The following is a 27,255-nucleotide window of genomic DNA, read 5'->3' on the forward strand; positions in this document are numbered from 1 at the left end:
GCGTCGGTAAACAAATTGTACCATAATTTATCCAATCCGATCTTCCCGAATGAATTGACTCGAATGCACGAATTGAAGTAAAAAGTAACCAGCGAATCCTAGGAAAGATTACCCACTATTCCATCATATACGCCAGTTCTGCATTCATTCTCAGACCCAGCTGTTACAAATACTCAGACGAACACATAGCCAGACAGACATACGACTAGCACATATTTATTGTGTACTAGAACTAAAAACTACAATTATTACTACACCAACACTAATAGATTTCTACTTTTACATTTCCCAATGTCTGTCGAGAGCGACATGAATCACTTCATCCGGCGCCATACCAAAACCTTAAAACTCTAACTAGAATTCTTCTTTCCTGGTTCGGTTACTGGTACTGGTGTTACTACCAACAAAACTGTCTTTCCTAACTATAATGTTCTACGAGTTTGATAAAAAACGACCGTCTAAAAGATCGGTTCGTGATATACTTCCAGCCTAAAGGAATACCCTTCAGAGTGACGCTTATTAGTAACATTCTGACTGTTAATTTTACTAGCGTAGGCGGAATTATTAAGGGCCCATGCCAATAATCTTCGTATTGTTATATAAAACCGGAAACAGGTCAACGCGATCGTGAATAATCCACGCATCAATATAGAATATCGCGTGTACATTCCGGCTAACATCGTCGAAATAGATGGCGTAATAAACGAAGAGTTCTTAACGGCAGAAACCCGTTTTTGGATACACTAAATCTTACCGTTTATTGTGCCTTTGCTCTCGAATGGTTCCCTACGTTTACCACAAGTGCGTATGGCCTGCCAAATCAGGTACTTTGAAACGCTCATGTACGGCAGACTTGTCCTTAGACGTGAAACATTCCTGTCTCTGTAATTATTTGGAATTCGCTTTGATGCAGGTATTTTCATAAAAAAAATAGAAATCAGTGTTCTACCGATTTTTTACACGCTGTCCCCGGTTTTCGCCCAGCTCCTGACTTGAGGTCCATTGCCATCCGTTCCTGGAACCCTTGGAGGAACTATTGGACGGTCGAATGATGTATATTCCCCGACCAGGAGAAAATAACTGGCCAATAATCCAAACATACTACTTTCTGGTATCATACCAAAATCTGGTATGAATTGATTATTAATACCTCATTGAGGTATTAAGCAGGTATTGAAGAAACATTTTTCAATACCTACTTAATACCTCAATGAGGTATAATACTTTATTTTGGTATTATTGATGCATACCAGTGATTGTTACAAATACCAAATCAATACCTTAGTGAATACCTCCATACAGTGTATTTTGTTATTGGAAGGTTGAAAAGGTTTTGTTATTATTCAGGTATTATAATAACTCGTTTCATTATCAACTAGTTATTCCTAGTGCATATCTCAGTTATTATTTCAGGTATTTTACCTCTTATGCAAGGCTCCTCAATACCTTATTATGGTGCTCAAGTATTGGGTACAGTATACCCGAATTTAGTATTCTGAAGTTATTTTCTTCTGCTCGGGTCGTCACCTTTTTCAAGACTATGCGATAACTTAGGATTTTTCATGTGCTTGTCATCTCTACCGGAATCACACTGACAACGTAGCGAACGTAAACATTACACTCTGAAAAAAAACTGGGTAAAATTTGGCTCCTGGCTGTAGTAAATTTCTCTTCATCGGTATTTGCTTTTTTATTGGTGATGCTGGTTGTTGATCTGGAGACACTAGGTGCAATCATTATCACTTAATGCACTGTCTGATTTCAGAACCGGCTCGTAGGAATCTGACCAAGGGTAGGTGCACAACGTTATTTGCTTATAGGAAATGTCTTCCCCGCCTTTGGCTCCAAAATCAGATAGAAGGGGTTAGGTTATGTCAACCACATTTTCACAACACGAACGATGGTTGGATTGCCAGTGAAAAAGTTTCTTCAAGTATCATTTGTAAAGGTTCCTTTTTCTCCGTATTTTGACATGAATCTTTTCATGTGTTCTGATTTAGGGTGCGGTGCCAGATCGTGTAGCCGTACTCCAATTTTATCGTCATCTATACATACAGGGATATTGGTTTTACCGTTTTCATATTTGACGCCGTTTTGCATTTGTTCGTCGCAATCAAGTTACCGGACTTGGCTAGATTTCTAAACATTATCAATACAAAGTTTCTCGTGTGGTGTAGCTGTACGTCAGAGTTTGACGACTAGAAAAACCTAACCAAATATCTTCTTACTCTGAATATTCGCGTACTGTGAGACTAACCATCCCACCGTCTAGAAACATTCATTTTGTGGTCACATTGTCTGCTTGCGGCGAATCCCAGACCTTTCCTCCAATGCAACTCCGTAGTACCTGTGAAAGCGTCGCTGAGTCGGTGGGCTTCCGTTAAGTAGGTATCACATTAACATTTCTTACACTATCCTAAGTACCAGCGAAGATGCTCGTGGCCGGCAATGACGATTTTCATACTATTAGTTTATTGGACTCGAAGGATATATTGCTCATTCCCGAACATTGATCTTACAAGCAAGATAAGTTAGACTACCTATGGGAAACCCGACAATCATTAGTATGCAATCTACGAACCGTGCTGATCGCTCGCGTTATAAAATTTAGTCGAGGTCATGGCTTTCTAGATTTTCGTTAGATTTTCAGAACATGCACTATAGAATATGAAAAATAAGAAAATTGACCCACTAGACTTAGAGTAAGTGATCAGTTTGTTCCAATGCCTGGCCTAGTCTATTCAATATCCCGCATACAAACGCTACAAATACACAATTATAACCTCATTTGCATAATTATCAGCATCCTTTGCTGATCTACTCTGGATACACGTTAGAAGCAATTTGATAAATCTATTCGTGAAGTTTCTGCAATCCAGGGATTGTACATAACCTTCCGTGTACGATTTGTTGATTGTTTGCAAATAAACGCGGAACGTGCTCCGCCGCCGTCCATTTGTCCGTCTGCCGATACCCTTTCTTGAATTTTCGAAAGTTCTAGCACTTCATCACACAGATTCTGCCTCAGCACACGACGGTAATTGTTTGTTCATTAAATCTGCATTATTCTGTTTGATTTCACAAACGATTGCAAAGAAGGAATTTATAATTAGTCCGTCCGTTCCGACGCTGATGGTTTTAAGGTGCTAGGTCTGGTCGATTGATCGACACAAATTGATTTAACTAAGTGCAACTCCCAGACGTTATCTATTTATCCACTGATGGTGCAATGTGCAATTGTCACCAAACACCCGGCCGGCTTGGATGGGGAATAATGGTCAATCGGTGAAAGGTGTTGAAGCGTCCTTCGGTCGGACGATTGGTCGGGTGGCAGAAGCACTCAACATCATCCATTCCGGTTTCAGTTCGACAAATAGGCCACAATCAGAAACCAAGCGTAAATTAATTATAAGGCGATAATTCAATAGAATGCTAATCTCCGGCTAACAAGACCGGAATGGGGGGATGGAATGTTGTGAGAACCTGCCAAGAAGAGTGAAGGCTGTCATCAGCTAGTGTGAATGCAACGAGTATATTATATCAGAGTGAAGGGATGTCTCCATGTAGATGGAATACCAATTAATAGGAAATATCTTAAACAAGTTGAAATGACTAGGCATACTTGGATGTGTCTTTGCTAATCTAGAATGTTGGGCGGCCATAACAAGTGTCTTCGGCAACATTGTTTTTAACAGTCTTCAGGAACAACTACGTCCCTGATAGGGAATGGATAGCACTGAACACTGGTGACATTCCGTCGACACTGGAACTATCCGTGAAGACGCTTTACGCGTGCGACCACTTGGTCAAGAAGTTGCAACAACAGTTCAACGAAAAAAAACCATCGCCACCATTCTGTTCCAGCTGAATAACCCACACCGAACCGAACTGACTGACTGCCTCCGTTCCGTGGGTAGCTCATCAGCTGCTGCTGTCCAGCTGCCATTGCATTGGCTGCATTGTCTCTGCTGATTCCCGCTTGACGGGGTCCGGGACCAGTCGGAATGCAAATCTTCACCCATTTTGCATTCCAAATCTCGTTAACCTGCGATTCAATAACAACACCGAGCTCGAGCACCGCGTGCATAGGATTGCACTATTGCCGACCGATGGTACCCCCGCAGCAGCTGAACTGTTTCCCGGTGAATTGAATATTCATGAATGCGCGCACTCACTCCCACGTCAGGATGGATGAACGGCGACCGATTGGATTTGGTAATAAAATTACGGACTTTTCGAAACCGCTTCCGGTGAGAATTGGTAAAGCACGGGGGTGTGCACGGAAAGTTTTAAAATTGAGTCTTAATATTTTTATTCAATCTTTTCATCGATGCTAATAGTCAAGTCACTATATCGAAAAATTACAATTAGCTAGATAGTTGACGTGAAACTAGATTTCCTGATTTAAGCTTAAATATTTTCCGTGTCGGTACGATTTTTTATCAAAATCACCTGTTGAATCCCAAAGTCAATGCAACCGATGACCGTTTACAGCCAAGACAAGAGAATCGGCAGGTTCTGTCATAAAATAAATGCTTTGGAACTTTTATCATCATTCCACCATATTAGGAAATTTAGGTTGACCAATATAGTAGTTATAATCAAGAAAACTTTTGAAATGTTACCTTTTCAGTATTGATTATCTTGAGTACCTGCACTGGATGTTTGTTTCGCGAACTTGATAGCCACGGGAATCAATCATTCCAATTGTCCATCTCATAGTGATTGCACAAAAAAAACTACAAAGGACAGAGTCCTATGGGGTTGTACGAACTGTTGACGTAGAACTACGCTACGTCAAGTGAAATATTTTGATTATAATATTTTTTTAATTGATTAGTATAGCCTCTCTTTACGATAATATTCAATTTACGTAACTTTGTTTACGACGTAAATTAAACGATCTTTTATCGGAACCTACTTCGATCCGAATATTCACAAAAATAAATATTTGTTGCGGATTAAACTATGAAGTTAAAACACCATGGCTCAGCCTTCACTGGATTTGAAAAAAAATCTATATGTTCGATTCAAGACTCCCGTGTATATGGAAGACCAGTCTTCCCAAATGAACATCGAACACCATGTTCGCTCTAGTTCTGTGCCCATCTTATACCTACATTTTGTGTGCAAACTCGAACGCGTTAATGCGTACCAAAACACGTGCACGTGTTTGTCTGCACATCTGAACCCCATGTACGTACGTGGTGTTCGTACACACAGGATCTTGACACTAGTTTTCTCTTTCTCTCATTCATCATCACTAGCGTTGACGCATTCTGTTTTGTGCATGACTTTCTTGTGTACGCACACGGTGTACGTATACGGTGTTTAAACCTAAGTTTGCACATCGTTCGCTTGGGTTCGGTGTTCGATGCACACCTGTACACAAATGCAAAGCATGTTTGAAGTTGAACGCGTGCACGAAACTTTGTACACGGGTGCAAACTTGTCGATGTTCATGGGAAGACTGAGGAAGACGATAAAATAGAGGTGCACCTACACGATTTGGCACTACACACTTGTCATATGTTCATTAGAAAACGCATATTGCAATACGGACCAGAAGTTTTCGTTATACTTGATACACGGAGAACCATCTTCTCAGGTATTCCTAACGGAGTTTTTGTGGAAAAGATGCGGGTAGAAAAATATTTGTTTAATTCAGATTGTTTATTTGATCTGATGGCGCCTGAAATTGCTTTGTTTCCTAATATAAATTTTTCAAATCTAGGAGATTACAGTTTGAAATTATTTGAAATTTTCTTTAATTCTGAGGAGACAAGCCTGAATCTAAAAATTATAGGCCATTTTAGAACTAGGAACCATATACAAGAAATTTTAAGTGAAGTTTACTATGACTAAGAAACATTTTTGAGCTTGAGCTTGATGAAGTAATACAGAGAATCAAAAGATGATAATATCCGGGAGTAACGAATCATCCTTCAATGTACAACTCCTGCTAATTCCAAATGTGGCTTTAGGCGTTCACATATGTCATGTGAACTGTTTGTATTTTTTTGTGCCTAACTAGTGCTAATTTGGGTACTAGTTTAGATACATCGTCTAACTAGACACACAGATGGTGCTAGTTAATGACGAGATGAATTCGAAACACAAAAAAAACGAAACCTAATTCCAAATTGTTTATTGATCAGCAAATCGGCAGCAGGAACAAGAAGGAATGTTAGTCTGACACTTGAATTTAGAAGTTTCTCACGCCCTACCTCCAGGAAACTGATTAGGTGCCTAAAATACGTTTGAGGAATATGGTACCAACGAATAGCGAGAAAATGTCTAGAAACATACTTAATTCAAATATTATCTAATCAAACTACTATCAACATCAAAAGAACAAAAAAATTGAGAAAAACAATAGTAAACAAAGTGAAGCTACAACTAAAAAAACTTTGAATTGTTTTCGAGAATATGAAATAATTTTGAGCGGCCTAAAATAAGCGTGTTAACTGTACTGAAAACCTTAGATTATATGACGGACATACTCCACGTGAGTGTACTCTACTATTATTTTAACTACTAGAAAGAGAAGCAGGCATGTTGATCACGAATAGATTCGAAAAAGAAATAATTTATTTATGCAATTCAAAAAAATACAAAGTTTCAAAGATGCAGGGAATGAGAAAGAGAGATCTGTTTTTATCACTTCTTACGACTTGGGAGCCAGGAATGACACATTGAAATCTGTGTTTCGGTCAAAAAAATCTATTTACCATCTGCGATGACTAAAACAGAAAAAAAATCTGTGAAAATCTGTGATAAATTTCCAAAAAATCGGTGAAAAATCACAATATTTCTAAAAATCTGTGAAATTTTCATCAAAATAGCAAAAATTTGTCATCTGTGAAAAAGAATCTGTGATCAAAAATTGTGAAAAAAATCTGTGAATGTGCTTACCCTGATGCGAGCAGAAACTCAGTGGAGCAGTCTTTGACTTCTGCCGCCGGGTGCCACCCAGCTTCTACGCTGGGTTTGTCCGGAGCCAGATAATTCTAATATCAACCTCCTAGTGGATACTAGCCCCTGAAAAGCGAAAACCACGAACTTGAGACTGAAAATTGTAATCTGAAAATTGAGAACTGAAGAATGGAAATTGGAAATTAAACTAGAAGTCGACTATCAGTAACCAAAATTTGGAAACTAGGAACTCAAGCCTGAATATCGAAACCTGCGAACTGGAGACTCGAAACTGGGAATCGAGAACTGAAAGCTGGAAACTGCGAATTAGAAAATTGAAATTAAAAACTGAAAAATGGTAGTTGGAAACTAGAAAATCCAATTTGAAATTGAAATCGGAAATTAACTAGAAACCGGAAATGGGAGACTGTGATCTGGAGACTGAAAATTAGAAATCGTCAACTGGAATTTGGAAGCAAGAAACTGTGAATGGGAAACTGGAAATATGAAACGGTAAACTGGAAATTAGGAACTAGAAACTGAATGCTGGGAACTGGACAGTGAGAATGAAAACTGGAAACTGCGAACTGGTCCTAAAAACAGAAACTAGATATCGAAAACTGAAAATGCGAAATTGAAAACTGGAAACTGAGACTGGAAATTAAGAACAGGAAAACGGAAGCTGAAAACTGGAAATTTAAAACTGAAAGCTGGAAACTACAATATTGAGAACCAGAAACATGAGACTGGAAACTGGGAACGGGAAACTGGAAACTAAGAACTGTAATCTAGAAACTGATTCTGAATACTGGAAACCAACAACTGAAAACTGAGAACTGGACGCTGGGAACTGGAAACTGCAAACTTGAGACTGGAAACAGGATATTGAAAACTGGAAATGAGGAATTGAAAACTGGAAACTGGGACCTGAAGATTGGAAGCTGGGAACAGGAAATCGACCATTGAAGTTAGGAACTAAAAACAGGGAGCTAGAAATTCGTCGACTGAAACACTGGAAACCGGGAATTGGAATCTAGACACTGGCAACGGCAAACTGTATTCTGGAAACTGGAAAGAGAGAACTGGAAACTTGAAACTGGAAACCGGCATCTGAAAGCTGAAGACTGGTAATTGTAAACTGGAAATTAGAAACTGGAGACTGAATGCTGAGAACTGCACACTGAGAATGAAAACTGGAAACTGCGAAATGGTTCCAAAATAGAAACTAGATATCGAAAATTGGAAATGAGAAATTGAAAACTGAAAACTGGGATTGGAAATTGAGAACAGGAAAACGGAAGCTGAACATTGAGAACTGAAAGCTGGAAACTACGAAATTGTGAATCAGAAACGTGGAAACGTGAGACTGGGAACGGGAAACTAAGAAGTGGAATCTAGAAACTGATTCTGGATACTGGAAACCAACAACTGAGAACTGGATGCTGGAAACTGCAAACTTGAGACTGGAAACAGGATATTGAAAACTGGAAATGAGAAATTAAAAACTGGAAACTGGGACCTAAATACTGGAAACTGGGAACTGGAAATCGAAACTGAAGTTGAAAACTACGAATTGAAGACTGGAAATCGGCCATTGAAATTGGGAACTAATGATAGGGAGCAAGAAATTTGTGAACTTAAACACTGGAAACCGGGAATTGGAATCTGGAAACGGCAAACCGTATTCTGGAATACTGGAAATAGGGAATTGGAAACATGAAACAAGAAACCGGCATCTGAAAGCTGAAGACTGGTAATTTAAAAATGGAAACTGGAAATTAGAAACTGCAAGCTAAATGCTGGAAAAACTGGAAACTGCGTACTGGTCCCAAAAACAGAAACTAGATATCGAAAATTGGAAATGAGAAATTGAAAACTGAAAACTGGGACTGGAAATTGAGAACAGGAAAACGGAAGCGGAAAATTGAGAACTGAAAGTTGGAAGCTACGAAATTGAGAACCAGATAGGTGGAAACGTAGGACTGGAAACTGGGAACGGTAAACTGAAAACGAGAGAATGGAAACTAAGAACTGAAATCTAAAAACTGATTCTGAATGCTGGAGTCCGACAACTGAAAACTGAGAACTGGTTCCCGAGAACTGGAAACTGCAAACTTGAGACTGGAAACTGGATATTGAAAACTGGGAATTAGGAATCGAAATCTGGAAACTGGGACCTGAAGATTGGAAACTGGGAACAGGAAATCGAAACTGAAGTTGAAAACTACCCACTGAAGACTGGAAACTGGAAATCGACCATTGAAAATGGGAACTAAAGCCAGGAAGCTAGAATCATCCACTGAAATACTGAAAACCGGGAATTGGAATCTGGAAATTGGCAATGTCAAACCGTATCATGGAAACTGCAAATAGGGAGCTGGAAACCGGCATCTGAAAACTGAAGACTGGTATTTGAAAACTGGAAATGAGGAACTGGAGACTGAATGCTGGGAACTGGACACTGAGAATGAAAACTGGAAACTGCAATCTGGTCCTAAAAACAGCAACAAGATATCGAAAACTGGAAATGAGAAATTGAAAACTGGAAATGTAGGACAGGAAAACGGAAGCTGAAACGTGGGACTGCAAACTGGTAACGGGAAACTGGAAACGGGAGACTGAAAACTAGGAACTGATGCTGAATACTGGAAACCGACAACTGAGAACTGGATGCTGGGAACTGGAAACTCCAAACTTGACACTAGAAACTGGATATGGAAAACTGGAAATAAGCAATTGAGAACTGGGAACTGGGGACCTGCAGATTGGAAACTGGGAACAGGAATGAAATCGAAACGGAAGATGAAAACTACGAATTGGAGACTGGAAACTGGAAATCGACCATTAAAATTGGGAACTAAAGACAGGTAGCTAAAAATTAATAAACTGAAACACCGGCCAGGCTCGAACGGAAAAGGGATGGAATGTTAGTCCGATACTTGCTTTTGCTAGAGGCCATATATACTACTGCGCACTCCACAAGTCAAGGGAGGAGGAGATATTTGATAGTAAGTATAGAAGTTGGATTTTACATCTTCTTTACCGACGCCAGAGACGTCTATCCATCAACTCATGGACCGGGCACCAACGGCTTTACTTCCCTTCCGAAGGAAGACGTGACCACAGATTTTTTCACCTCAGAAGAATCTCAACGACCTCGGTTGGGATTGAACCCAGACCAACTGGAATGAGTGGCGGTCACGCTTACCACTCAATCACCGGCGCCTTCTGTTTACGGTTAAGTGGAGTCCAGAGACTGGAAACTTTGCCTCTGAAAACTGGACACTAGAAATCTACAACGGGAAACTGAACACTGGAAACTGAAGACTGGAAACTGGAAAACGTGAATTGAGAACTGGAAGCAGGAAACCGCGAGCTGAAGAATGGAAACCGGAAAATAAAACTGTAAATTGAAAGCCAAAAAAACAGCGAACTCAAAGCTGGAAACTAAATATCGAAAACTGGAAATCGAAAATTTAAAACCGAAATTGAAAACTGTAAAATTGAAGCCTGTAAACTGGAAGATCAACATGGAAACTGAAACCAGAAAATATAAACAAGAGACGTGAGACTGTGAACTGAAGACTGGAAACTCAAAATCGACACCTGGTAACTGGGAATGGGAGGCTGGAAACTAGAGACTGTGAATTGACGACTGGGAACTGGACTGGAGATTGAGCTGGATACAGGGAATGAAAACTACGGACTGAAGGCTGTAAACTGAGAACATAAAATCGGAAGTTGAAGCTGGAAACTGAAAATTGAGAACTGGAGTTTGGAGACTGCGAGCTGATTACTGTGGGATGAGGATTGAAAACAAAATACTCGAAACAGGAAACGTGATACTGAAAATTGGAAACTGTGGAATAGAAATTGGAAATTAAAAACCGGCAAGTTTGAACTAGATACTGGAAAATGAAAATTAAAAACTAAACTGAAACCTTTGAAAATGAAAGTTGGAAATTAGAAATCGAGAACGGGAAACCGAAATCTAGAAACTGGGAACTGAAGACTGGAAACCGGAAATTAAAAACCGAAAACTATAAACTGGAAACAGTAGACTCGAGAGTGGAAACTGAACATTGACAACTGGAACCGGGAACTGGAAGTTGGTAACTACGAACTGGAAAATTGAAATTCAAACCTGGAGAATGGAAGCTCTAAAACTGGAAAAAAGAAGCCTGGAGACTGGAAAATAGAAATAAACATTGAAACCTGAGACTAGAAACAGGAAACGTGAGACTGTCAAGTGGAGACTGAAAATTGACAACTGGAAACAGGAATCTGGGAATAGAAGATTAGGAATTGGAGAGTAGGAATTAAAAAATGGAAATCGGGAATAGATTCTGGGAGCTGTATACTGAGAACTGAATATTGGAACTGAAAACTGAATATTGAACACTGGAAATGAGAAATTAAAAACTGTAGAGTGAAAATTGAGAACTGAAAACTACGCAAAATGGGGATTGACAACCAGAAAAAGGAATCATGAGACTATGAATTGGAAACTGGAAACTGCAAATTGATAACTGGGAACTGCGATATGGACACTGAGTGCGGGGGATTGGAAACTGGAGACTAGAAACTGGGAACAAGAATGTTGAAACTGGATGCTTGATACGGGAAACCGGTTACTGAAAACTGGGACAAGTGCCTGGTGCCGAACTACTGAATGGAAATTAAAAAATGAAAATTGGAAACTGGACTGAAAATGTTCTCAACATGAAATCAGCAAACTCAAGACTGAAAACTGGAAACAGAACATTGAAAATTCGAAACAGGAAACTTGAGACTGGGAAACTAAAAACTGACTGCAAACTGCTAACGGAAGACCGAAAACTGGAAATTAGAAACTGGAAACTGAATACTGAAAACTGGAAGAGGATATAGAGTAGATGACGAAAATGGGTGGGTGACTCAAATTGCCCGGGGTATTCAGAATTTCACTCAACTGGAAGTCGCCGTAATCAATTATAAAGTAGCGTCTATGAGCGAATCCTATCATCATCCCCATTTATGTGGTAACAGAGAAATTTACTTAACCTGAAGGCGCCATTTTGGATTTTGGAATGGCGTATGACAATCGTTCACGGTCCTTTGCGAAAGCCAAATTGAGTAAATGATGCCATGCCGTTTGTCTCAACCCAATTATCGACGCGTTGTAAAATTATTTTCTTTACCAATTTCTGGATACAGGAAAGTATGTCTATCGGCCGATACGTTTAGATGTCCCGTGTCACAATCTTTTGCACAAAAAACCCATTGAACAAATTCAGCAAACGTCTCTTTGCATGTTCAGATAGTTTCTTCAAGTTGTTGAATTTAAATTCGTCTGGCCCAGAAGAATTCTTCTTACATGACAGCAGCTGAAAATTCCCCCATCGACAAATGTGAGTTGATTGTGTTGTTTTTGATGATACCTTGCTAACAATTTTTTAATAGGAATTCGCAGACTCCGACCTTCATCACAAAGTCGAAACAGTATTGCGTCGAATATATTCCTCATTCGTTTTGTGTTTCACAAAGAGCTCACCCATGTTTCTCTCGATAAACCATCGAAAAACCGGCGCCAATGACTGCTTTTTTCGGGCGAAACAAATTTTTAAATTTGCTATTTTAACCCGCTGTAAAGAGGGGCAGCTAATTTTTTTTTTTTTCGAGAGTTGTCCTACTGGAGCTGTAGAGCTAGGTTCTCGGAAGGGCTCCCCGTCAGAATCACATACTACAATTTGCAGACGAGACAGGCAATGTCGCCCAATAAAACACTGCAATAGGCCAATTGTAGCGGGCCGTGATTCTGAATATGATATTCTTTGTACGGTTCAGGCATGTGCGGGCGTAGGGAATCGCGTGTATCATCGCGAAGGGCTCGAACATTTGTACGTTAATGTGCTCGATCGCGTGTGCGTTTGTATGTCGCGTGTGCTAACGTGTAACTTCGCGTGCATAAATTCTATTTCATAACCGTGTGCCTTTCGCATATTCGCGTGTGTTCTTTGGATAATCGTGCGCGGACCGTGAATCTAATACTTTATATTTGGTGTACGGCTCAGATTCCAGAAGGAAGTGGGTTCTTCCATATCATTAGAGTTCCCAATCATGTCGTCGTAGAACGCGTGGTCTAGTGGATATGAGCTTTATTTTTTTTTTTTGATTGGTCCAACTTAATGTATAGACCTAAATTGCTAGAATGAAGGTTAAAGATTTCCGGACGTGACCGATTCATGATCGCGCATTTGCGGGTTGGCGTTTGAGATCGCGTTTGTAACTTCGTAAGTACTAAAACGTTCACACAATTGCCGCAGTGTTATCAAGTTTACGCGATCGCGGGCATAGGTGTGCGTAGATGATCGCGAAGGGCTTAAGCGTTCGTATGTTGACGTGTTTGTCGCGTGTATGTGACTTCGCATGTATAAATTCGATTTTGAAACCCTGCGGCGATTCATATATTCGCGGACCGTCATTCTGATCTTTAGTTTTCGGTGTACGGATCACATTCTGACAGGGAGAGAGTTACCCCATATCACTAGAGTTTCCGGTCATGTCGCCATGGAACGTTTTGTCTAGTGGATATGGTAGTTATTTTTCAATTTTATTATTTTTTTAATAATTAACAAGGACCTAGATTGTTTGTACCGAGGATAGATACTTCCGGACAATCCCGATTCATGATGGCGCGAGCGCGGGAGTTTGTAGGTTGACACTTGAGATCGTGTTGGTAAGTTTATGAGTGCAGAGATTTTCACCTTATCACCGGGGTGTAATCATGTTTGCGAGTTCGTATGTTGCTTGGAAAATCGCGAGGGGCTCTAACGTTTGTGCGCTGACGTAATTTTGTAACGTATGTTCTTGAATGGTTGCGCGAACCGTGAGTCTGATATTAAATTTTCAGTGCGCGGTTTGAATTCTGGCAGAGAGTGGGATCGTTTATATCGATAGGGTTCCCGGTCATGTCGCCATGAGACGTGTTGTCTAATAGGTATGGGCGTATTTTCTTATTTGGTCCAGCTGAAGGCATGGACCTAGGCTTCTAGGATCAAGGATAGACTTTCGGACGTGACCGATTCGTAATCGCGTGCACGATGGCATTTTTGTAGGTTCCCGCTGAGACCGCGTTTGAGAATGTGTGAGTGTTAAGACGTTCACTATCACCATCTTTGTTGACCCAGCTGAAGGCGGGTGTAGAATGGCAGTATAGGACTCGAAAAGAAGAAATAAAAGACAATATATGAGAGACGTAATAGATTAGATAGGCACAAGATACAGCTGAAGTTATGATCATCACATGAGACATACATTAGTACTTCAAACACTACTAATACTTGAATAGCCAATCACCACACATAGCACATCCTTTCTCAATTATCTATTTGTTACTGGTTGATTGTTGGTTATGAGCTGGTGAATAGAGGAAAGGTATAGAACAGACAAAAGGCTCATATCAGCCCTCCCGGCCTCCCCGACACACCACTATCGAGGCGTATTGTAATCAACATCTTGAAGCGGGCTTCTTATATAAATCAAATCCTCAGTAGTCATAATGTTTGGTGGAATATTAACATGAGAACTAATTACCCTCTAGTAGTAGAACGTGGTGCAAATAAAAACTAAAAAGAGCGAAGGTCCTTATATTTAGATAACTCTATTGAATATATTGTGGCTTGATGATGTTTACAATACCGTCAATCCCATCAACCTGCGAGAGGGAAAGAGGGGCAGCTAATTGCTTTAAAAATGCTCTTACTGTAGGAAGAATTGTTGTTAGAAATTATTGGAAAGGATCAGGAATATAGAAAGCTTACAAGACCATAATGTCAGAAAACTTCTGCAATCCACCCTCTGGTTGTACATTGAGAGTTACAGAGAGTTTTGGTTTTTTCGATAGCGCTGGGTCTGTCCGAATTGATTCTAAATTTTCAAATTCAGAAGGCGCTTGCTTCGGTTTCGTCACAACATTATTCGATTTTACCTCATACATTACTACCGAGGATATCTTAGTGTCTTTACTAGGAGGTGTAGGAGGATGTAAGATTCTTTCTTTTCTTATGACCGCAAAGTCCAACAAAATAATATCAGGGTTTTTGAGTCGGAATCGCTAGAAGACAAAAGATTGAAAGGTAAATGGAACGCGTTTGATGGGGAATAAGTCTTCCTTACATTAACAAACGAAAAAAGCAGAGTTCTGGAAACGGCTAACTCTGTGCTGCAGCAAATCTTCGACGGCCGGACTGGACTCGGTGATCACACCGTCTATCTCCACGTCTTGTGCAGGTACATATAAGAAATACTGAAGTGTTAAGAGCTAATCGCAAGCAGCCGCCTATATCGTGAAAAAACGTAGTCCTACGTCAAACTGTCGACTGTTTCCCCATTTACACTTTTGTTCATTTTCATTTTTTTCATCATCCAAAGATCGCTGCATTTGAATTGATTCCACAATCCTTCAACACGTCGGTATACATTATAGTATTATTACATTTTTTCGCCAATCATTTTGGATTTTAGCTCCATCAGTCAGGATCTAACATTCGCCATCATTAAACCACACACAAACACACCCAGGTAATGCGCTTACGGTTGATAACTCGCTTACTGTCAATTGCCGTAGCTTCTCTCGGCGAACGTACTAATTAAAATCTATAAATAATCCTCGCCGGCGAAACTAAGCGCAACAACCGTGACGCCCCCCACTCATCCCTCTCCCTGCTTCTCTAACTGCTCGCTACTAGACCAGCGAAAGAAAAGTTCTACCCACTCACCGCCATCCCCCTCGTGGGAGGGGGTAAAAACTCCAACCCAGCGGGACTGTAATCGTCTTATTATCCGATCTCTCCTCTTTTATCGCTTCCATAAACCGTGATATTGGGTTCAAAGCTTATAATAATTAACTTTATCGTTTCGGCTCTCGCGCGGGTGGCGAAGTAAAGGACGCGTTTTCCCCTGTACTTGTCAGATTCTAAACAAGCTGGAACTTTTTTCCGAATGGCTCCAACAATTGATGTGTGAAATACTGCAAAATACTATGATGGAAGACTTCGTTAGTTCTTTAATGGAAATACATGGGAACATGTTAGATTAGGCCACTGAGAACTGGCATACAAGTAAAGTTTTCAATGTTTCTAAGTAATAAAACTGTCGTTTCGAAATTCCACCATCAAGTAACAATTCGCCACTAGCCGGCGCTACGATCGGTCAGCAAACGCTATACGGGCATTGCCTGCAAACTTGGATACAATGGTGATTCGTGCATGCGATGGTGATTTCCAACGTATTTTCATTTGAATGTTTACACTGGTTTTTCAGGAATGTTTGTTCTACCTTATATGTCTGTTCTCTGTGGTTAGGCATAGATCAAAATTTATTTTACAATCTGTGTAAACACACGTTAACAATCAGTGGCTCACTACTGCCATCTACCGAACTGTTTGTACCAATTATTTAACAGCTGCACTCTACCTACGTTGCATCGATCGCTGCGCCACCTATTGACCTATTGTTTTAGACGCTCTTTTTTCGAAATGGCAGTTGCAGGTATCATACACTTTTTGAATACGAACCTGAACATCTTTTATCTGTGGTTTAGGTAACAAACTTGCGACACAAATCTTGCGGAATTTATAAAAGAAGAAATTAAAAGCAGAAGTCCAATCGATCGCAAGCACTTCAATGGATTGTATTATGGATTTTCAACCATAATTTATCTGTTAAATTATTTCCGGAAACGATTTCAATAGCTTAAAAAATTTTCAAAAAAAAAAACACCATCCACGCTCGATAAGTTTAAGGCCGGAACAAAAACGAAAGCAATAAATTTCCGCCTCACAATCGGTTGCCATTCTCGAAAGGAAGACTCTCTGGCAGCGATAAGGAAGAACTTTCTTTGCCTCTCGACAAAAATTAACTGCCATAAGGAGTTCCGAAAAACGACGACAATGAGCGAGAGAAGAAAAAAAAGTAGAACATTGATCAATAATTAAATTAATATTCCAGCTGATGTAATTTATAGTCTGCAAACACGCTCAATTAAAAAAGTGCTATCATCCTCCCGTTAATCCTGGGAGTGATTCGGTAAGTGTGGTCCTTAAAAATCTGAGGAGAAAAAAAAACCAGCCGCACAAGCTGCAGAAAGCATCGAGTGTTCGCGTGATATCGGTGGTGAAACTTTGGCCTATGTATATGTGCATTGGTCGACGCGCTGAGGGTGGGCGCTTATTGCACTCTGTGTCGGTAAGCATTCAACCGTTGAGGAGAGGGTATCGAAGAGCTTGGCTAGAAAAATTAATTAAACTTGAGATGATGTGTGATTTATGTCGGCCCGAGTTTATCCCGGCTGTTATTTATTGGATAAGGTTACATCGATGGTGTGACTTTTGTGTTGTGTGTGGTGCGGGAAAGGAATCCAGCTCTTTGCGTTAGTGTGTGTGAGGTGGAAAGAGTTGTAAACTGAGTGTCATGTTATAATAATATTTCGATTAGATCACTAGGCATTGATATTACTAAATTCTTGTTTTAAATATGCATAAATTTGGGTATAAAATTTAATTTTATTAAAATTAGAATTATATTAATTGGAGTAGTTTTAATGGCTTTAATTTGTTTATCACAAATAAAATTAAAAGCTTTAATTGCGTATTTATCAGTTGCCCATATAGGAAATGTTTTAAGTGGTTAGTTAACAATAAGTTATTGAAAATTGAATGGGACATATTTTAATAATTCTTCTAGGCCTTAAACAGTAAATTAAAGTACAAAGGATTCAAAAAGTTCCAAAAATCAAACAACCCAGGTATTCACCAGACATGCAGTAAAGCATTTCAGATGCTTCTTGCAGTATATTGACATTATATATAACTGTTGATAATTAAAAAAAACCTGTTTTTAAATTTCTTGCTAGTAAGCAGCATTTGGAATGCACAATAACAGATATGGGGGCGGGCATAGCGTAGTAGGTAAATCGATTACCTTGTACGCAGCTCACCTGGGTTCGATTCCCAACCCCGCACATGGGGTTAGACGTTTTTCTTAAGAAATGTTTTCAACCCGAAAAAATCAGCGAATGACCTCTAATCAAAATTAAAAAAAAAACATGTAGACGGTTAGAAAAAAATTAGAAAATAGTATAAGCCATGAAATAAAATAATAAATAAAAGGAATGAATGAAATAAATAAAGAACTGAAGTCTAGCAACAATAAAATAGATAAAGAATCAATAAACAGATAATGAAAAAAATGCTAGAAAGGAATAACTAGAAGGAAATTACAAAGAAATTAATAAAAAAAGAAATAAAAAATAATAACAATCAAATAATAAACAAATGAATAAATCACGTTCATGGTACAGCAGCAATGGAGCCGTATATTTAGCCAAACTCATTTAAAACGACTTTAAAGGTTGGCAGCTAACCTTTGGGACACATTTTCCTAGCTTATTGGTTAGCTGGCCAGCGGTGGAAAGCCTTGAAGAACTAAATTGACCCTCAAAATAGGATCCAACAATGTGCAAACCCCAACGATCCAATTCAACCATTCAAAGATGCAAAGACTCAAAAATCCAAAAAACTCACTGATCCAAAGATTCAGTGATACAATATAAATTCAAGGATCAAATGATTTTAAAATACGGAAAAAAGAGAATAATGAAATAATGGAATTCATCATTTCATTATTCCAGAAGGCTGAAATGAAAAAATGAAGTAATGAATAATTAAATATACAAATAAATAAATAATTGTGGAAATAAGAACGATAATGCTTTTTAGAAGTACAACTGTAATGTACAAAAAAGACAAAAAAAATACAGATGCAAAGGTATATTGCAATAAAGACAAGAAATAAATCTATGGAAAGCAATGAAATCAAAGAGATAATGCGAAATGTTCATTAGCAAAATAAAGAGTAAGAGAATCAAAAAAATTGAAAGAATCGAAGGTACAGAGCGATCACAAAAATAAAGTAACGCAATAAGTGCAGAAATAAGGAAATAAAATAACGCAATAATGTGGGAAAGGTGGAAAAAGAAATAGTTTAATAGTAATAATGAAGTAATAAAGCCATAAGGACAATAAGAGAATAAAGAAATAAAAGTAATGAAATAAAGGAACCTCTTACGTAGCTCAACTGGGTTCGATTCCCAAATCCTATGTACGGTTTAAATTTCTCTCCAGAGACTTGTGTAACTCAACACAGAAGGTGAAAACCCCTAAGTTTAAAACCACTTTAATTGAACCAAGAAATTAACGATTAAAAAAATAACGAAATAAAGAAATAATAGTCAAATGGTTTTTACCAAATTCATTCTTAGGGAAAACTGCCTGAAATAAGTAGCTGAAAAAAGAAGAATAAAGAAAATCAGGAAAAGATTTTTTGCGAAATAAAAAAAAGTAAAGAAATGAAAAAGAAATTAAATGAAGAACTAAAAAGTACAGATGTAAAGGAATGATGAATTTAAAAAATATAGAGGCAAAGAATAGAAAAAAAAAACAGAATTTAAGATGTTATGAAATAAAATCATAAAAAATAAAAAAAAACAATGACGAAATAAAAATGAAGAAGCGAAGGATTATGAAAATAAAGAAATAGCCTAATAAAGCCAAAAAAGGGATTAAAAATGCAAAATAAAGAAATTACCAAACAAAGAACAAAGAAAATAGTTAATAAAGTAATAAAAGAATAATAAGATCAAGAAAGAAAGAACAAGAACCAAATAGATAAATAAACAAAAACTAGTACGACGCGAAAACAAATAAAAGAAGAAGACACAAGGATAAAAGTAAAGACACACAAAGAAACAACGAAATAAGGAAATATAGGAACTAAGAAATCAAGAAAATGAGCAGTGACAATAAAGAAAACGAAAAATCAGAGAAAGAAAAAAAATTGATACGAAATTAAGAAATAGTAATTAAGGAATTGAAATACAAAAACACACTGCTACAACGATCCAACAATTCAATCCAACGAGTCAAAGATCCAAACGCTCAACAACTCAACGATTCAAAGATCCCCAGACTTAAAGATACAAAGAATCAAAGATTCAACGAAAGCTTTAACATTGAAATGTCAAATGATATAAAAGTCGAAAACTTTAAAAATTTCGGAGAATCAAAAAATGAAGCAATAAAGGAGTAGAATAATGCAAAAAATAAAAAAAAATACGGAACTAAAAACATTTAAAAATAAAGAAAAAACAGAAAATAAAGAAATGAAAAATTGGGCCATTTCTGAAATAGTGATAAATAAATGAAAGAAAACCAACAGTGATAGAGGTTTTTTGCGGTTAAAGATGCAAAAAAACAAAAAGATTTAAAGGAATTAAAAAATAAATGAGGGAACGATGAAGCCAAACTGAAAAAGAAGAAAATGAAAAAATAAGGAGAGCAAATAATGGAGGAAAAATAAAAATAAGTGATGACAAAAAAGATTTAAAAGATAAAATTAATGACAGAATCATAGCACGTTACTTCATACCCCAAAAAGTACAGAAATAAGAAAACAAAGTTATACAGAAAGGTTGAAGAGGAGAAAGAAATGAAATTGGAAAATAGTAAAAATGAATGAAGAGAATGAAAAGAGAATCAAAATAGCTAAGAAATAAATTATAAAAAATAATCAATAATGAATAATAAATAATAAATAATGAATAATAACTAATAAATAATAAATAATGAATAATAAATAACAAATAATAAATAATAAATAATAAATAATAAATAATAAATAATAAATAATAAATAATAAATAATAAATAATAAATAATAAATAATAAATAATAAATAATAAATAATAAATAATAAATAATGAATAATGAATATTAAAATTAAATAAGAAATTATTACGCCAAGAAGTAAAAAAGTGAATGAGAAAAGTATAACTGAATAGAAAAAAGAAGAAAAAATAAGTGCTTAATCAAAAAAACAAAGCAACACAAAGAAGAAAGATATACGCAAATGAAAAAGCAAATAAACACAGAAAGGGAGCAGTATAGAAATTTTGGAGTTTCCGACTGTGAAATAAGAAAATAAAGGGATAATGATAAGAAACGAAGAAATAGACAAGAGATAATACATAAAAAAGTAGAGAATAGTGAAAAAAGTTATGAAGAAACAAAGAATTGGAGTAGTGAACAAATACAGAACAAAGAGATAAAGAAATGAAAAATAAAAATATGAAAAACTAAGGAAATTAAGATATAATAAAAACACAGAAATAAGAAAACAAAGACAAAAATATAGTTAATAAAAGAAATAAACAAAAATGCATTAAAAATAGGTAGTAAGGAAATACGGACATGAAAGTATAATAAAATTAAGAAATAAAGAACTAGAGCAATTCATCAATTAATAAATAGGGAAACAAACAAAACAGTAGTCAAACAAAGAAATAAAGAAATGCAGAAATAAGGAAAAATAAATAAAGATATAATGAGACAATTAAAGTGTGCAATAAATTATTTAACAAAATATACTATAGAAATGGAAATAAGGAAATAAAGTGAAAGAATACAGAAACTATGAACGAAAAACAGCACGCGAGAAATAAATAAATAATAAAATAAGGAAGCATTAAAAATAATGTAACGAAATATCGACATAAAAACTAAGAAAATATAAAAATACAAATCTCGAAATTAAATAAAATGAACAAATAAAAAAATAAATCATTAAAAAATTTGCAAAAAACTAAAAATGTAAAAAAAAATTGAAATAACGTTTAAAAAAATTTAAAATGCGAATTAAGGAAAGAATAACAAGAGAACTACAAATAAAATAAAAAAAACAATTAGAAATCAATATGCACAAAATAGAAAAAGAAACGTAAAATACTACACTAAACAAATGGAAGAATAATAAAACTCGTAGAAGTAAAGAAATAGAAGAATAAAGAAATTTTGAAAATAAAAAGGTATGAGAAAGGCAACCAAGAAATAAACAAATAATAAAATCAGGTAATAAAGAAATAATGAAGCAATAAATTGAGTACATCGAAAACAAATAAATTAAAATATAAAATAAGGAGAGAGAGAGAGAGAGAGAGAGAGAGAAATAGATTCAAAGATGCAAACAAATAAAGATTCGAAGAAACAAATGAATGACGAATTAAAAAAGGAGAAGTGAATAAATAAAAAATAACGAATAAATAAAGAATGAAAAATATTGAAAAAAGGAAGTATAGAAAAAAGAAAATAAAGAATTAGCGGATTAAAGAGAGAAAATAATAAAAATTAAAACTAATTATTTAGGAAATATAGAAACAACGAATTAAGGAAAATAAAAAGTGAAGAACAATGAACTAAAATAGAGTAAATCAGTAATGACTACAAAAGAAATGAAAAATACAAATAAATAAAGAATAACAAATAAATGTTAGATAGATACAAAAATTAAAAAACGTGAAAGTCAAAAATTCAAAAGTTAAGTGAAAAAAATTAGGAAATAATTGAATAAATAAAGGGAAGAAAATAAACAAAGAAATAGAGAAATGAGGTAACAAAAGTAATTAAATAAACATATAATAAAATATAGAAATAAAGAATCAAAGAAATAAAAATGTAAAAAATACAGAACTGAAGCAGAAATAAAGAAATAATTGAAAAAGTAACTAACAGAAGTTGAAGGGAAATGAGAATTCCAGAAAAATAAAGAAACACAAAAAGGACAGAACTAGTAAAATGGAGGTATTAAGCAATGCATTTTTTTAAAGTATATCAGAACTATAGCATAATAAAATTCAATAAAAAAAACAAATAAAATAATTTAAAAAAAATAACGAAAGATATCAAAAACGAAACAAATAATGGAACAAATAATGAAAATATTAATAAAAAACAAATTACAGAATTGCTATTAAAAGAAAAAAGGAAGCGGTAAGAAAAAAGGCTATAAAAGGGGGTGGGCGTAGCGTAGTTGGTAAATGGATTGAAATAAGCGAATAACACAAATAAACAAATAAATGATTAAAGAAACAAAAGGAATACAAAAATAAACAAAAAGATGTAATTAAAGAAAAAATGAATGCATGAAGAAATAGTGGATTATCCAAATAAAGAAATTAAGAAATATTGCAAATAAATATGAAAATTCAGAAAAAAAAATACGAAAATGAGTGAAGAGATAAATTAAAGTTAAAAATACAGAAACAAGCGAAGAAAATGTAATGAAAAAGTCAGTAGAGAAATGAACAAATAGTGAAATCTAGAAATAAAGAAATAGGGTTTATGATAAACAAAAAAACAAGGAAAAACAGAAATTAAAAACTGAGCAACGAAGAAACAACTGAAAGTAGAAATAAGGAATAAAAACACAAGCATCGAAATTAGGAAAAAAGTAAATAAAGAAATATAGGAAGTAAGAGATCGCGAATAAATTAAAATTAAGAAATCATTAAATTAAGACATACGGTAAACCAGAAAAAATAAAATAAGAAAATACAGATCAACAAAAGAAGGAAATGTATACAGTAATTAAGAAGTAGAGAGTTAATGATTTAAAAATATAATGTAAAGGAGGAACAAACAAAAAACAAAATAACGCAAAAAAATATGCAAAAATTTAAAAAATAAGAAATCATGAAAATTTACAAACCCAGTAACGGAAAAAATTCGAAATTAAAAAACAATAAGCAGTGATGTATCAGAAAATTAAACTAATAATATAGGAAGTAAAGGAATGTAAAATGCCAGGTAGTAAGAAAATATTTTGAAGAAAAAGCAATAAAGAGACAACGACGAAAATAAATAACAGATAAATCAAGAAATAATGAAAAAAAAAATTCAAATAAAACATAAAAAGTGAAACATACAATTGAAGGAATAATTCAACTGAAAGCAGTAGAGAAATAAACAAAAAAGAAGCCCGTCCAATTGGCGCTGAAAGAACCTAGTCTTTGGGTTATTTTGCTTTCTGCGTAGATAGTGTATCCACAGACAAACAGACATAACACTGTGAAGAAATTCCCTTAACAAGGCAATCCACCTTTTATTCACAGTCCCAAACACTCATTTGCTGGTGGATTACCCCTCAGGTTTGAGAACAATTTTTCACTAGTGGTCTATCCCACATATGTTTGTTCATATGTCGGTAGCGCCATAATTTCAAAAGCGGCCACAGTCCCAACTACAAATATATTTAAAATGACCGTTAAAGCGGGCAAAGCATTGTTTTCGAGTGTTATGTCTGTTAGCATGTGGTATATCGTCGGAAATATTTTGAAAAGGCTTCAGATTTTGTATGGTATATTCTTTGATTAGTTATCTACCTATTTATGCACTAAAAACAAACTATTTTTTCGCTCTTAAAAAGCAAATTAATCCCTTAAGCAGATTTTTGAAATATTGAACACTAGTATTGAATCGCAAACTGGCAGATAAAACGAGTACAGCTTCGTTTAAGCTGTCTAAATGTACTACTAATAACAAACCCTTCTCTTGCGTGTACCTGGTTGACAATTTGAATCTAACTGAAGCATTTTTAATTACTACTGAAATTACCCGACTGATGAAGGTTTCGCTGAGACATTGATGAGAATAGGAACAGTTCAACTAACTGTCACACCTTCTCCCACGGGCCAACATCGGGGCCAATGAATGGTGAAAATTCCTTCCCTCACGATTATTAATTCTCCCGCGACCCGTGAGTGAAAATCCTGCACGTGATCCTTCCCGGCCTCTCCAATCGCTGTGCGAGGAATTTAATTTCGAGTAAAACTTTTCCCTCCTCCAAGCGCGCTGCTGGGAGTGAAAGTACGCTGCTGCCGCCAGAAATCGGTAGTCACCGAATGGATGTTTGTCTTGGCGGGCATAATTACGGTTCTGTCGCTAAATGAAAGGGTGAATGGGGGTGCCATTGTTGCCGCCGACCGCCAGGTAAACGTTTGATTACATTCGACACTATGGGATATGGTAATGATGATGAGGTCGCACATTGTTGGGTGCCTTCGGTTGCTCTATTGACGAGAAATGGTTTAGATTCCAAGCAAATAAACGCTTTGTAGGATTTTGTTGCTTTGGTTGAGATCAAACAATTTTCTCAGTAAATGAACATTTCAACAATAAATTATAGATGCTCGTTGTTAGTATAGTTTGTACGTCCTTCCACGGAAACTGACATTCCAGCAACCTGCTGCCACAGAAACTTACATTTTCTGGTTCTTTTTCATACTTAATGAAAAATAACACATAATACTTTTCTATTCTATCATATCAGCTGGTGAACACTCGGACTCGGTTGCAGTAGGATATTTCTGTTGCTGTCTGTGCCATCACACTATTCACTTATAAAAAGTCCCTCATAACTCCTGAGCTCCTAAAGTATTTCGCTTCCCAACTCGACGGTCGTCCAACGAACCAACCAACCAACGAACCAGCAAACCACGAACACAAACACAAAACAACTGCGGTGGTGAATGAGAACGAAAAAGTACGCTGCGGCCGGAAAATCCTGCCAACCGGTACTTTTTTCTCGAGGGTATGATTTTTTACTTCCCAAACTGCTTATACCATTGCTGGCTGGCTGGCTGACAGCGAAGCTTCTTAAAGATGCTGGAGGGAAGAAAAAGAAGCAATGTTGAGCACATAAAAGACTTAAACATATCGTCATCACCACATTATTATCGCCATCAAACAACTTGAAGCCACGGCGAGAACATCTTTGGCAATATCGAAGCGAGCGGCGTGCGGTTGGTTGTGTATTGCATCTTCCGGTTCGGGGATGGCGTTTTTGTTGCTTCCCAGGGTAGTTACTGGACATCATTACATACTGATGTGCGGTCCAGTTCAATTTTTATTTATAGAAGCTTATACTTAGTTGACCCAGGAAATGGGTAATAGTGTTTAGTGATAAAAATTATTATATCCTCGGACTGATTGGCAGGGAACAGAAATATTTCGATGAAGCCCTTCTTTGGCCTATCCTATGTAGATAGATTAGGATGTTACCGGTAAAAAGCTGATTTTTTTGTGTTTGATTAAATGAATCATTGAACGGTACATACAGGCTCATAACCATTGAATCCAAATCCATCGTATTTAATCGAGATTTTAAGTTCAAAAATTGCATGTATTGGTTGTAACAAATTTTAATGAAAGTCAGTAAAAAAATGTTTTCATGGTTGTGAAATACGCGAAATATTTTCACTGTGTTAGTAGGGTTAACCGTAAAAATCTAATCAAGTAAACATCGGAAATAATGATTTAACTGATTTAAAATAAATTAATATATGTTTACTTACTTGGTATAGCAGCTGACAACTTATGCTTCCCCTTAAAATTCTTATTCTGATTTATTTCCACAAGAATGTAAATAATTATCTCATACCTCACACAAAAAAAAACAAAATTTTTACTTACATTTTTTGTGCATTTATTTCTATTTTTTCAAACCCGCAATACACATGGCGAGATGGACTGCGAAAGGTTTTAGTCGTCAAGCTCACTTGACGTAGCAAAAGAGAAAAAAAACCCGCAATACACAGCAGCCGCTAAACGTCACAAACACCATTCGATGCCGCCAGCCACCTGGCTATCCACACAAATCACTGCGATAAAACACATCAGTGGTGATACATCCGAACGCTGGATGAACTCACCGCGCTCTCTTTTTCTTTGCGGGCTACTTCCCGACAGCAAAAATCGCAAGCCTACTGAGGGCATCATTTTTTCATCACGCGTATAAAATGCCTATCTCAACAATCAAATTTAAATTAAAACAAGACACTTACAAGATGAGCCATTCTTGGCCTTAGCCTGTCGAATAGAGACGGCAAATATAAAGAAAAACCAAAACACAACACTATACTCTGCTTTTTCATAATATTTCAATCTTTTCTTCCACCGCAAATTATGCACTTAATTTAGCAGAAAGCTGCCATTGCTTCACTGCACTGTGGACGGTAGGACGCCACCACTGATACAGGTAGAACGCACTGATCGAGCGGAAAATACGCGATAAGAACGCGTAATTCAAATTAGCAAATAAAACCACTGCAGCTAGGTATAGATGATACGTTGAAACTTCCGAAATGTGATAAATCTTCCACGGAACTTTTCAGTGCCTTTGTACCGTATTCAACACACTAAACCGAAGCGGACGGTAACGCGATCGCCGATGAACTGAAGTGAGCGCGATAAAACATCGCTTCGCTGATGAGATATGTGCGCGTGTGCTATCTGCTGCGCAGGCGCAGATGATCAAGCGTCGCGCACCCGCGAAAGCAATGCGTGTTGAGCTGGTTGCAGTGTTGCCATATTCGCAGATTTTCTGTAATGACACAGATTTCTTCAACAACTATAGGGCATGGTCAGGAGCGTTTTATCAACGACGTTGGTTTTATTTTGCATAGCAGTTT

At 36.5% G+C, this 27,255-nt stretch overlaps 1 protein-coding gene across 2 annotated transcripts in view; it reads right to left on the reverse strand.

The window, feature by feature from the left end:
- Window positions 1-26,986, reverse strand: part of LOC131684730 (uncharacterized) — a 654,472-nt gene extending 627,486 nt beyond the window's left edge. The window contains exon 1 of one of the 2 annotated variants that reach the window (XM_058967861.1): window positions 26,629-26,986. The gene's annotated coding sequence lies outside the window, so the exon portion shown is untranslated. Of the gene's footprint in view, window positions 1-26,257; window positions 26,376-26,628 lie in introns of those variants that run through there. The other variant, XM_058967869.1, reaches the window with a different exon arrangement.
- Between the last annotated feature and the right edge of the window lie 269 nt (window positions 26,987-27,255).

The sequence above is a fragment of the Topomyia yanbarensis genome, chromosome 1 (assembly GCF_030247195.1).
Source record: "Topomyia yanbarensis strain Yona2022 chromosome 1, ASM3024719v1, whole genome shotgun sequence".
Taxonomy (NCBI): Eukaryota; Metazoa; Arthropoda; class Insecta; order Diptera; family Culicidae; genus Topomyia; species Topomyia yanbarensis.